The sequence below is a fragment of the Dromiciops gliroides genome, chromosome 1 (genome assembly GCF_019393635.1).
Source record: "Dromiciops gliroides isolate mDroGli1 chromosome 1, mDroGli1.pri, whole genome shotgun sequence".
Taxonomy (NCBI): Eukaryota; Metazoa; Chordata; class Mammalia; order Microbiotheria; family Microbiotheriidae; genus Dromiciops; species Dromiciops gliroides.
The window spans coordinates 192,478,497-192,493,396 of record NC_057861.1 but is presented as its reverse complement, the minus strand read 5'-3'; positions in this window follow the sequence as shown (position 1 = coordinate 192,493,396).

Here is a 14,900-nt window from a genome sequence, read left to right as displayed (position 1 = left end):
AAAAAGCATTGTTGATTTTAAAAGAAAATAATCACTTTACCATTGTGACCCTTGTCCCCTCAAAAATAAAATGATAATTTTTCAGAAGCCTATCTTTCTATTCAAGTTTCCTTTAGACATTTTGGGCTTAATGGTAAAGAAAAGCTGTTTTATTCATATAGTATCTGTTTAATCTGCTTAATAAAGTATATCTTGGGGCAGCTAGGTGGCGCAGTGGATAGAGCACTGGCCCTGGATTCAGGAGGACCTGAGTTCAAATGCGGCCTCAGACACTTAACACTTACTAGCTGTGTGACCCTGGGCAAGTCACTTAACCCCACTTGCCTCACAACAAATAAATAAATAAGTAAGTAAGTAAGTAAGTAAATAAATAAATTAATAAATAAATAAATTAATTAATTAATTAATTAATTAAAATAAAGTATATCTTAAAGGGACCAGATTATGGGAATAGGTTTGTCAGTCATCTTTAAGACTAATTAGTTTAACCTTCTTGATCTGTCTCTTAAACTTACAATCTATAAGAAACCTAAAGTTCTCTTCTAAGATTCCTCTGGGTCCTTCATTGCATCTCTCTTAAACCAACAACCCCAATATAAATGATTCACAGATTCAGAGCAGCAGATAATCTCCAAATTGGAGGAGATCTCAGAGCCCATCCAGCTCAATCCATTGAATAGAAATTATCTATATACATTATCAACAAGTAGTTATTTACCAAATTTTAAATTTCTTTCATTTTGAAAAGAAAGAAATTTCATAATACTACCTCCAAAGACAATTCAATCTACCTAGAATGAATGAAAACACTTATTTTAAGGTGGCACAACTCACATACACACAAGCACACTAAATTTAACACCTATGATTTAAATGTATCCTATACATACATACATACATACATATATATATTTGGCAGGGCAATGAGGGTTAAGTGATTTGCCCGGGGTCACACAGCTAGTAAGTGTCAAGTGTCTGAGGCCAGATCCTGAACTCAGGTCCTCCTGAATCCAGGGCTGATGCTTTATTCACTGAGCCACCTAGCTGCCCCCTTCTTGATAGATTTTTTTTGTTTTGTTTTGTTTTGTTTTCAGTAAGGCAATTGGGGTTAAGTGACTTGCCCAGGGTCACACAGCTAGTAAGTGTTAAGTGTCTGAGGCCGGATTTGAACTCAGGTACTCCTGACTCCAGGGCCGGTGCTTTATCCACTGTGCCACCTAGCTGCCCCTCTTCTTGATAGATTTTTAAAAAGACTTTTTTCCCTTACAGATTAAGTATGAGAATCTACACACATACATATACAACTATCTATCTATAGATATATACATATGATACATTTGTATATACATGTGTGTATATATGTATATTATACATATGTGAAATACCCAGAGACTCTTTTAAGGATTGTATGAACCTTCCTTCTTTATTAGGACTTTGAAAAAGTGACCCAAAATTCTTACTAACGTATTTCAAAGTGTCTATGGGGGTCTTTTATCCTAAATCAAATTTATAGAAAATTTCCCTTTCAGCTTTCCCTGGAATGAAGTGGAAATTACCCTGATTTAATTATGCATTTACTTGTCATCCAAATGGTATCCTGTATGGTTAAATCATCTCCTTTGCACTTGTGAGAGTCTGTAAATCCAGCCCGAGGTTGCCCAGTCTGAAAGCAATTAACCAGGCCTTTGAGAGTCTGGGAAAACATTACCATCAGACTCAGTGAGAGTTCCTGTGAAAGGGATTTCTGCCACTGAAGGTGACTTGCCCTTCTCAGCACAGAGAAGTTTGGTTAAAGCCTCGGTTTTTGAGACGTGGAAATTCCCTCAGCAGTGAAATCATTAGACTTGATGGTGTCCACTTCCAACTGTGGAAATAGAATTCAAAAGTGTATTCCCTCCCCCCCCCCCCAACAGAGCAATATCTTACTCTCCTCATGCTTGTCAGAAATTTTCCTTTTGAAAGATACTTGCTGACTGAACAAGCTAGAATTCTACTTTCATGAGAACAGAATGGCATCATATGTCAGAGAAAAGTTTCTGAAGAAGAACCAGAAGGACAATTCTTCCTGGAGAGAGAAGTATACCATCACCTGGAACACATTCTGAGGGGTAGCTCTTCTAGGCTTATCCACCAATCATCTGCAACGCAGCCTCCAATCTTGGGGTTATACAAGGACTTTGGTGTTGTGAGTTGTGCATGAATTTTCCCAAGCACTACCTTACACATGGGCCAGAACATGGAAACCACTCTAAGGGACCAGAGTATATCATCAGCTCCTCAGGAAGTATTCCAGCTCAGCACATCCCTTGATTATACCATATAAACAAATCTGAAGATGCTAGAGACCATTGAATCACAGGGTATTTGATATGGAAGAAGGGATTTTTTGCAGATCATATGGCTCGACTCCCCCATTTTTTAAGAGAAAAGCTGAAGTCTGGAGGTCAGTAAGGTGATTTTTCTCAAGGTCATATGGTTAATAAGTGGACACCATCAGTGGGAAAGGATAATTGGCCATAGAGAGTTGAATTAGATAATCTCTAAGACATCTAACTCTAAAAGTTCAGTGACTCTCTAGAGTAGAGAAGATTCAAGCAGCCAGTAGAATTTGAATTCTCAGATCCCTTACAACCTCAAGAGTCAATACTTCTTTGGTTCCATGTGTGGACATAGCTTCCTTTTCAATATTATCCAAAGGAACGTGCTTCTTCCTGGAGGGATTTTTCACTACATTCCATGCCTGTGCCACACCTATATCAGAAGTCTGGAAAGGCATCCCAGTTCAGAGTCATGTGTGGGCTGCAAAGGGTGCAGCAGCTAGCACAAATGCCCACTGGCCACAGAGAAAATTCCCCATCTCCATCCTCTGCTCTGAAGTCTTGGCAATTCAGGAAAGCATCTGCTCTAACCCCAGACCTCCACTCTCTTCTTCTGAGGAATGAATAAATTACTGCTTGGGAGACCCAAATAATCATGTTATTTATTTAATAATTTGCTTGGGTTTTTTAAGTTTTATATCCACCTACTAATAAGAGAACTTGAATGGACTGACAAGTTGCTTACAATGTGGCTTACAAAACACAGGGCAAGAGAAGACACTTAAGGAAAGAACAGAACACTAGTTCTATGCATGAGGGCTGATTTAATGATACAGATACATTGTTCTTTAAGAACTGGGTGGAAACTGTACATTCATTATTACTGGAAGCCAAAGCTGCTCCTTAGATGAGAATGCCTTTCAGGGCTTATTAATGCGACCTAGGAAACATTGCTGAGCTAACAGAGAGAGAAACATACACCATTACCAATTCCCGGGTGTCCTTCAGACTTCATGGTCTCCTCCAGCTATCTCCTTAAGATAATAAGAGCTGAAGTTTCTGGCACACTCTAAGTTTTGCAAAGTTCTTTCCACACTACAACTGGATGAAGTAAATACCAACTAGTACCATTATACCCATTTTTCAGATGAGGAAACTGAGGCTCAGGGAGACTTGCAAATCTAGACTTGCTTATGGTCACCCAGTATCATTCTGAATTTGAACCCGAGCCTCTCTCTCTCTCCTGACTCCAAGTCCAGTGTTTTCTCTACCAAGATTAACAACGAGAAATCTGAGAGGCAGGACACATGAAGAGTCTGAAAAAGAGCCAACTAGAGCAGTCATTACTGTTCACTTGATGTAAGTGCGGAAGCTTAAAGACCAACTGTGAGAAACTTGAATATAAAGCATTCCCCCAAAGGGCTAATCTGCAGGATAAACATTTTATATAAAATCAGGATAACTAATATTTGAACTATAGATCCAATCATGGAATTTAAAGGCCTACACTATGGAAACTGCAGCATATATGCTCTCCCCCCTTCCCCCCGCCCCGCTTCATGAAAGCCTAGATCATTCTATATTATGATTTTCTTTGAAACTTTGAAAGTGATTTTTCTATTAAAAGCAACATCAGTGCCTTTAAACCCAACAGAAATTTAATTATATTCACAAGTTACATAAATAGAGAAAGCATGTGGAGCTATGTACTCAGTTCTCCATTTGTCTTTGCAATAGATTGTGAAATCCCCATCTAACAACGCTATGTCTGTATCAGCACCAGCAGCAAAGATGTTGTTGATTTGGGGCCCTGGTAATTTATTTAAGCAATATCGGTATTGTGATGTGTTAGGAGGTAATGAATGATAAACATCAAGAGGATAAAGTACATTCTTCAAGAGCAAAGGTTAAGTACTTTTCTGGGTGAAAATAGAACTGCAAAGCCTGACAGCTCTACTTTTACCCCCATGGTCATTGGATAGCTACCAATTGTGGTAATGCATGTTGTGGGAATATATAACTGGGTAGTTCAGTGAATAGAGCACTGGGCCTGGAGTCAGAAGGACTCATCTACCTGAGTTCAAATCTGGCTTCAGACACTTACCAGCTATGTGGCCCTGGGCAGGTCACTTCACCCTGTTTGCCTCGGTTTCCTCATCTGTCAAGTGAGTTAGAGAAGGAAATGGCAAACCACTCCAGTATCTTTGCTAAGGAAACCCCAAATGGGGTCACAAAGAGTCAGGCATCACTGAAAAAGGACTGAACGAAAAAATGTGTGTGTATATATATATATATATATATATATAATGTATATATGAATACATATCTCTATCCCTATATCTATCTATACACAAAATATGTTTAATGTAGGAAGCAACTTGGGAGACACTAATCTCATCTCATCTGTGCCACTCATCAGTTATTCAGCAGCTACCTGGAGGTACCACCAGCACCTCAAATTCAACATGACTAAACCAAGCTCATTGTCTCAGCCTCTAAGTGCAGATTTTGCAAAATCTTCTCTGACTTCCTAATTTCTGTAGGTGTTGCAATTCACCTGGTCCTCCATATTTTTAATCTTGGGACTATTTTTGACTCTTCTCTTTGCTCTCCCTCATCTACTATAAACAATGAGATGTCAAGTCTTGCTCATTCTCCCTCTGCACTTTCTCTTGTATTCATTCAATGAATCAATCACTTAACATTTATCAAGCCCTTACTAAGGGCCAGGCATTATGGTCAGTGTTAGGGCTAGAAAGAAAGGCAAAACAGTACCTACCCTCAGGGAACTCATAGTCTAATGGAGAAGACAACATGCAAACAACTATGCATATATGATACTGACGATGTAAATGAAACATAATCTCAGAGGGAAAGAACTAAGAAATGCATGGGGAGGGACAAAAGAAAATTCTTCTTTCAGTAGATAAGATTTTTAGCTAAGTGTCAAAGAAAGCCCGGGCGGGGGGGAAGAAAAGGAAGGGGAAGCTTTTCAGGCAATGAGCACAGCCAGTGAAAATACACTGAAGGGGGAGATAGTTTTGTAAGAGGCATGGAAAGGGGCAATGGAGTACATTGTGTGAGGCACAGTAAGAAGGCCGGTGCTGTTGGATTATAGAGTATATGAAGGGGAGTATGGTGAATGAAGACTGCCAGGTTGTAAAGGGTTTTAAATACCAAAGAGGAGATTTTAAAATTTTATTCTGGAGGTAATGGGGTTCCACTGAAGTTTATTTAGTGTTGCAGAGGGGAGCACTGGCACAGAGTATGTGATGTGGCCAAACCTGTGATTTAGGAAGATGACTTTGGGGACCAAGTTGAGGATAGAATAGAGTGAAAAAAAAAGATGAGGCAGGGATACCAATCAGAAGGTTATTGGAATTTTCCTGGTGTTAGTTAATGAGAGCCTTACACTGGGGTGGTGACTTTGTGAGTGGGGAAAAAAAGAAGATACAAACAATAGATGTGATGGTAGAAATGGCAAGACTTGTCAACAGATTGGATATGTGGACTGAGTAAGAGAATGAAGACAAAGATTACACCAAGGTTTCAAGCCAGGAAGATTGAGATAATGACTGTATGATTGACAGCATAAGGAAGCTGCAAATTGGAAGACTTTGGGGGGAAAGCATGTTAAGCTTAAGATTCTTGTAGGACATCTACTTCTAGATCTCCAGAAGGTAGTTAGTGATGAAACACTGGAGGTCAGGAGAGGGGTTAGGAAATCATCTGCATAGATATGATAATTGAACCCAGCGGAGCTAATGAGAGGAAGAAGAGGGCCCAGTATAGAGATATGGGAGACACACACATTTAGTGGGTATAGTCTGGATGAAGAATCATCAAAGGAGACTGAGAAGGAAAGTCACAAAATCCTAGAAAGAAGAAAGTATTCAAGAGAAGTGTCAAAATTTGCAAAGAGATGACAAAAAGGCAAGAATTAAGAAGAAGATATCAAATTTAGCAATTGAGATCATTGGTGACTTTGAAGAGATCAGTGTCTGTTGAATGATGAAGTCAGAAGCTAGAATGCAGATAATTTAGAAGACAGTGAGAGGAGAGGAAGTGTAGATACCAATTATAGATGGCTTTCTCAAGGAGTTAGGCTAAGAAGCCAAGAGGAGAAATATAGAACAAAAACTAGCAGGGATGATGGAATCAAGTGAGGACTTTTTTAAAGATAAACAAGACATGGGTGTGTTTGCGGGTAGCTGGGAAGGAGCCAATAAATACAGATTGAAGATAACAGAGAGAGTGGGAATGATAGAGGGGGCAATCTTCTGGAGAAGGGATAGGATAAAGCATGCATATAGAAGAATTTATCTTGGCAAGGAGAAGGGGCATCTCTTCATGAGACATAAGGATGAAAAAGAAAGTAGTCCAGGGAAGGGGTCTGAGGAATATAAGATAAAGAAAAAAGAGGGAGCTCTCAGTGAATGACTTCAGATTTTTAGTATGATGAGAGGTCCTCAGCTGGGAGAGTAGGGAAAGTAGTGCCATATGAGAGATGGAAAGATTTGTAATAGCTTTTGTGGTGAGTAGGAGAGCAGATATATCAGGTTGGTATAAAAGGTTTGCCTTGTGAAAGCATAGACCTAAGTAAAGATTATGTAACATCAATTTGTAATGGTTCCTTTCACCATGGTCTTGTGACTTCCTCTAGCTCCATGAGAAGAGTAACTAAGGTGGCAGGTTGTGGGAGTAATCCAAAGCTATGGCTTGGCAAAGCATGATTGCCTATAGGACAAGGAGACAAGGGATTTCAGTGTAAAAGACTGTGAAGAGTTTAACTGATTCACCAAAGCATTAAGATAGGAAAAAGAGGAAAATGTAGCCAGTTCAGGAGTGATAGCCTGGGAAAGAACTGAGGGATAGAAGAACTAGACATCACTGAGAGGACAAAGACCAGGGTTAAGGGTGATAAGGCACAGGGAAAGATGGAATGAAAGAAGTTTAGATCAGATAAAAGAATTTTAGAATTCATGAATATGGGGTCATGGCAAGATCTCTCTGTGTAGCTGTGACAGAATGGAGGAGTCAAGGGAATTGAGAAGATTAAAAAAGTGAGAAGTTAGGGCATTTGAGGTAGCATCAACATGCTTATTGAAGTCCTCATATATGTGTTGGACAGGAGAAAATCTGTGAACCAGAAACTGACATCATTGGGGAAGGAAGGGAAATATCTTGGGGTTAATAGATCTGGATCCTTCAGATTGGGATATCCCTTTTTATTTCCATTGCCACAATCCTGGTACATCTACCTCATTATCACCTGTCGAGACCATTACAATAGACTTCTAATAGATCCTTCCACCGACACTCTCTTTATCCTACTTACCTACATCTTTCCTACATATCATTGCCATAATAATCTTGAGATGTAATTGTCACACCTTTCTTTCAATGACTCCCTATTGTCTCTCAAGTAAAGTTCGAACTGGATTCCATGGATTTGAGCTTCAGGAGGAAAGCCATTCCAAAAGGAAAGGAAAGCTTTTAAAATGGAAATTCTGAAGACACCACAAGAAAAAATTCCCATGAAGAGGGAAAAGGGGCATTGTCAAAAACAAAAACAAAAACAAAAAAACCCAACAACTAATGTGAGTACACAGAGAGGTCACTAACAAAATTAGATTTTTAAAAGACACATAAAGAAGATGGAAACAAGGGCAGGTTAATAGAGGATGAATATAAAAGTGTTTCATGGTCCTATAAGCAGAGTGCCAGGATAGCACTTCCAGACCTCAAACTATATTATAAAGTAGCAAGTCATCAAAACCATCTGGTATTGGTTTAAAAATAGAGAGGTAGATCAATGGAATAGACCAGAAAAATTAGAATCAGAAATTGTGGAACTCAATAACCCACTGTTTGATAAACTGGAATTCAGAAATTACTTAGAAAAGAACTCTAAATTTTGATTTAAATGAATTTCTGGGAAAATTGGAAAGAAGTCTGGCAGAAACTGGGCTTACACCAACACCTTACACCATATTCCAGAGTATTCTAAATGGATACATGACCTTAATATTAAAGATCATACTATAAAAAATATTATTAGAGAAGGAGATCATATACCTTTCACAGCTATGGGGAGGAGATATATTCTTAGCTAAACAAGAGCTAGAGGCAATTACGAAACATAAATGTGATAACTGCTTCCATGAACTGAAAAGCTTCCAAATAAATAAAATTAATGCACCTAGGATAAGAAGGGAAGAAGTCCAATGAAGGAAACAAAGAATCTTTGTATCAACTTTTTCTGATAATGGTTTAGTATCCAAAATGTATTAACAATTAACAGATACATACACATATACACACATGTGTGAACAAAAAATATTCCCCAATAGATAAGAGAACAAAAGATATAGTTTTCAAAAAAATTTGTGAATTATTAACATCCAAATGAAAAGATACTCTAAATTACTGATAAGGGAAATCCAAATTGAAACAACCCTAAGGTTTCATATCGCATCTTGCAATTTGGCAAAGATGACAAAAGATGGAAATAGTAATGTTGGAGGGGTTATAGAAAGATTAGAAAGATAGGCACAGTCAAGGCTGTGCTGCAACCAGGTCTATCCATTCCTTTTCACCATGGTTTTGTGATTCTCTCTAGCTCCATGTGAATAGGAACAAAGGTGGAAGGTGGTGGCAATAATCCAAAGCTAAGGCTTGACAAAGAGGGCAAAGGATCCTCATGTAAAGTAGTGGGAAAAGTTGAACTGATTCACCAAGGTATGGGTTGTTACCTGATTGTTAAATTTTTAGTGTGAGCATTTACATTTCAGAAATCAGCAAATGCTATAAATCAGGGCTTGATTTTTTGGTTTTGTCATTTGACTAGACTTAAAAACTGAAGTTGAAAATGTTAATAATGCATATTTAACTTTAAAAATGTATTATGTGCTTTCAGAGAGCAAATTGTTAAACATTAGTGCATTGATAGTGGAACTGTGAAGTAGTACAATTTTTTGGAAAGTAATTTGGAATTAGGTAAATAAAATGATCAAAACATCCATAGACCTTGATTTAGAGGTTCTTTTCCTAGGCTTATATTCCAAGGAGGTCATTGATAAGAAAAAAGTCCCAATGCACAACAAAATATTGTAGCACTTTTTGTGACAACAAAGAATTGGAAACAAATAGATGTTGACCAATTGTGAAATGGCTAAACAAATTCTAGTACATGATGGAATATATTACTGAGGTAGAAGAATTGATGAATATGATGAATACAGTGAATCATAGAATGATTATAATGGATTAATGCAGAATAAAGTAAGCAGAATCAAGAAAACACTATATACAACAATTACAACAGTATACAAGGAAAGAAAAATCACACAAAAAAATCAGAAATGAAGGTTGTAAAATTTTAAAGAATAAACATGGCTTGAAAGAAGTGATTTGGGAAGATAATCTCAGGCCATCCCTTTGCAGATATGGGAGGTATATGAGCGTGGTGCAATGGACATGTTTTCAGACTTTAAAAAAGTGTTGATCAGTTATGCTGATTTTTCTTCTCTTTATTTTGTTTGAAAAATGTTATCTATTATATGGGATGGCTCTTTGGGAAGGGAAAGGGGAGGATTACTGGGGGAAATGAGAGCAACATTAAAAAAAAAGAAATCATTATTTAAAAAAAAATATGTTTCCAGAAGTTTTAAAGGTCAGAATAAGCTCATGAGACAGAGAAAGAGAGAAGAAAAGGAGGAGGACTGAGCAGAAGAGGAGGAATGGGACTAGGTGAACAATGAAGATTATTCAAGGAAATAGTTATTCAAGGTAGTTTATTCTATTAATTGTACAAAATCACTACAGGATGTTAAATTTTGTTGTTCAGTCATTTCAGTCATGTCTGACTCTTTGTGAACCCATTTCTGGTTTTCTTGGCAAAGAAATAGGTGTGGTTTGCCTTTTCCTTTTTCAGATCATTTTACAGATGAGGAACTGAGGCAAATAGGGTTAAGTGACTTATCCAGGGTCACACAGTAAGTGTCTGAGGCCAGATTTGAACTCATGAACATGAGTCTTTCTGACTTCCGCCCCAGGCATTTTATCTACTGCATCACCTAGCTGTCTAAAAGAATAATAGTTACTGACTTTTACATAGTTTTCAAAGGGCTTTAAATTAATTTTAAAAATCTGATCCCCAATAACAACCAAGTGAAGGAACTACAAGCATTGTTGTCACCATTTTATAAATGCAAAAGCTGAGTCTCAGGGAGGTTAAGTGACTTGCCCATGACTGAAGAGGTAATTAGTGGAAGAGGTGGGATTCAAACCCATACCTTTCAAATAATAATGCTTTCTTTTCCCCTGACTACACACTAAAACAATTTTTAACATTTGTTTTATTTTAAAGTTTTGAGTTCCAAATTCTATATCTCACTGCAATGGTAAATAATCTGATAGGGGTTATACATTTGTAATCATGTAAAACATTTGAATGAATATTTTTAAGTCTTTTTGTACAAAAAGACTCAAATAGGGGGCAGCTAGGTGGTGCAGTGGATAAAACACGAGCCCTGGATTCAGGAGGACGTGAGTTCAAATCTGGCCTCAAACACTTGACACTTACTAGCTGTGTGACCCTGGACAAGTCATGTAACCCCCATTACCCCACCTCACCCCACAAAAGAAGACTCAAAAAAAAGAAAGATAGAAAGAAAGTAAAAAATAGTATGCTTCAGTCTATCTTCAGACAATATCAATTCTGTCTCTAAAGGCAGATAGTATGTTTCATCATGAGTCCTTTGGGATTGTCTTGGATCATTGTATTGCTAAGAATAGCTAAATCATTCACAGTTCTTCACCGTACAATATCGTAGTCACTATATACAGTGTGCTCCTGGTTATGCTCATTTCACTTTGCGTCAGTTCATGGAAGTCCAGATTTCTTTGAAATCATCCTGTTCATCATTTCTTATAGCACAAGAGTATTCTATCACAACCACATACCACAACTTTTTCAGACATTCCCCAGTTGATGTGCACCCCCACAATTTCCAATTCTTAGCCACCACAAAAAGACCTGCTATAAATATTGTTGTACAAGTAGATCCACCCCCTCCTTTTTTTATCTCTTTGAAGCCCATGGTTTTTTTGTTTTTTTGTTTGTTTTGTTTTGTTTTGTTTTGTTTGCGGGGCAATGAGGACCAAGCAACTTGCCCAGGGTCACACAGCCAGTAAGTATGGAATGTCTGAGGCTGGATTTGAACCCAGGTCCTCCTGATTCCAGGGCTGATGCTCTATGCACTGTACCACCTAGCTGCACCAAAGCCCATGTCTGCTTCTTCTTCCTCTTCTTCTTCTTCTTCTTCTTCTTCTTCTTCTTCTTCTTCTTCTTCTTCTTCTTCTTCTTCTTCTTCTTCTTTTCAGGGCAAGTTAAGTGACTTGCCCAGAGACACATAAGCTAGTAAGTGTCTGAGGCTGGATTTGAACTCAGGTCCTCCTGAATCCAGCACCTGTGCTTTATCCACTGTGCCACCTAGCTGCCCTCAAAGCCCATGTCTTCTTGACTTTATGTCCTACATTCTATCCACTATGGTATGGGTACCAATTTGAATGTGATTATAGACCCATGGACATACCAAAGAATTAATCAATAAATAAATATTTATTAAATACCTAATATGTACCAGGTACCATGTTAAGGTGTTGGAAAATTAAGAAAGAGGCAAAAGGCTGTCCCTTCCCTCATGGAGCTTACACTCAAATGGAGAAAGGGTAAGAGAGAGTCAAAGTTAAGGATGACAGGTTTCAGAGCTCAAGTGATGGAAGATACTGGTGCTCTACACACAGTAATAAGTTAATTTGGAATAGAAAAGTTTTGGGATGGGGGGCAGAGAAAGAGAAATAGTTTTATTTTGGGCATGTTGGGTTTAAGGTGTCTACTGAACATTCAATTTGAGATGTATGAAAGGCATTTAAAGATGCAAAATGGAAGTTAGGAGAGCTGTTAGGGCTAAATAAGTAGATTTGAGAATAATCAAAATAGAGATGATAATTGAATCCACATGAGCTGATCAGCTTACCAAAGGAGATAGTATAGAGGGAGAAAAGAAGAGGGTCCAGGACAGAGCCTTAGAGGACACCCATTATTAGAGTATGTAGTCCAGCAAAAGAAACTGAGAGGGAACCATTATAAAGGTAGGAGGAATTTTTACAAGGATTTCCAGGGCAAAGCCAAGATGGCAGAGGAAAGGCAGTAAGCTCTCGGGACTCATGACATGATTGATCCAAAAAACCTCCAAATAATGCCATAGGACAATTCCTAGAGCAGCAAAACCCACAAAAGAATGGGCTGAGATAATTTTCCAGCCAAAGACAGCTTAGAAGGTTGGCAGGATAGGGCTGTTGTGCCAGGGCAGGAGTGGAACCCAACCCTGAGGTCACACTGACATAGATCCAGTCTCAGGCAGGCCTCAGCAGAGAAAGAGGACCAGCTTCTGAATCAGCTGCAGCACCAGTGTTGTCTGGAACTAAACTCGCGGTCTGGTGAGAGGGCTGAGCGGTTGGCTGGGGGCAGATTACAGGGGTTTCTGCTGGCACTGAGATGGGCCTTGCTGGGAACCAGGAACTAGGCTTGAGTAGAGGTGGCCCAGATGAGAGAGGAGAGCAGGCTTATTGGAGCTAACAACCACATCACACAAATTTTTGCTGTTTGGTTAATTAGCAAGTTGGCCCGGGGTTATCTATGAACCAGAGAACAGGCCAAGTGAGTGAAGAATCTGCCCCTCCTTAAGTCATACCACCTGGGACCCTCTGAAGCTTGGGACAGAGCAGCCTGGAAACAGTGCCCCACTTTAAGAAGGAGTTAAAAGTCAAGTAAAAGAGGGGCAAGATAAGTAGACAGAGAAAGGTGAGGACCATAGAAAATTTCTTTAGTGACAAGGAAGATCAAGGTACACCCTCAGAAGAGGATAGCAATGTCAGGGCTCCTAAATTCAAAGCTTCCAAGAAAAATATGAATTGGTCTCAGTCCATAAAGACACTCAAAAAGAACTTTGAAGATAAAGTAAGAGAGAGGGGAAAAAATTGAAAGAGAAATGAGAATGATGAAGGAGGGTCATAAAAAAAAGTCAACAGCTTGAAAAGCCAAATTGGTCAAATGGAAAAGGAAGTACAAAAACTCTCTGAAGAAAATCCTTGCTTAAAAATTAAGATTCAGCAAATATGAGAAATCAAGGCACAATAAAGCAAATCCAAATGAATTTTAAAAAAAATAGAAGACAATGTGAAATATCTCCTTGGAAAAACAGCTGACCTGGAAAATAGATCCAGGAGAGATAATGTGAAAATTATTGGACTACCTGAAAACCATGATCAAGGAAAGAGCTTAAACATCTTCCAGGAAATTTTAAGGGAAAATTGCCCTGATATTCTAGAAGCAGAAGGTAAAATAAAAAGGTAGGAGGAGAATCATCATACAGGAGTGTCACTAAAACCTAGATAGGAGAAAGTATCAAAGACAACAGGGTGAATGACAATGTCAAAGGCTGCAGAGAAGTCAAGAAGGATGCGGGTTGAGAAAAGGCAATTGATTTGGCAACTAAGAGATCATTAGTAATTTTAAAAAGAACTGTTTGGGTTTAATGATGAGGGCAGAAGCCAAACTAAAAGAAAGTGAGAGTAAAGCAAGTGGAGGCATCTATTGTAGACAGTCCTCTCAAGAAGTTTAACCACGAAAGGAAGAGGAAATATGGGATGATAGCTAGCAGGGATGGAGGAGTAGCAGTATCAAATAAAGTTTGTTTTTTGAGGATGCAGGAGCCACAGGCATATGGAGAAGTGGCCAGTAGACAAGGAGAGATTGAAGATAAATGAGATGGTGAAAGTGATAGAAGGGGTAATCTTCTGGAGGAGACAGGATGGAAATGGATAATTTTTGTATGTAGAAACAGTTTGTCTTGGTGAGGGAAATATCACCTTTTCAATGTGAGGCCAAGGTGAAGGAAGAGGTAGTTGTAGAAGGTATCTGGATGATTTAAAATGAAAAGGAGGTGAGGAACTCTTGGTGAATGACTTTTTTTTGGGGGGGGGCAGAATACAAGGCAAAGTTCTCACCTGAGGGAGAAGGGGTCGGGGGGCCATAGAAAGTTTGAGGAAGGATAAAAGGGTTTAGAAAAACTGCTGTGTCAAGTGGGAGAGTGAGTCATTTAGGGAGGTGTAAAAGGATTGTCTTGCCACAATGAGCAGTTGAGATTGTGCAACATAAATTTGTAGTGGATCCAGTCACCATGATTTTGTGATTTTTCTCTAGCTCATTTTGGCAGTATCTGAATAGGAATAGATTCAGCAGATACTAAGAGTAAAGCTGAAGTTTAGTATGGCAAGTTTGGGGATAGAATAAATGGTTTGGGAACTCTAGAAGAAGACAACGGAGAGTTGAATTAATTTACCAAGGGGTGAAACTGGGGAAGGGAGGAGAATGTAGCCAGTACAGGATTGATGGCCTGAGAAAGAATGGATGGTTTGGAGGTCATGGTAAGGATGAAGAACAGAATTTGGGGGTGCAAGGCAGAAGAAGAGATGGAATGACAACAGATTGTGTTCAGATAAGGGAATTTCAGA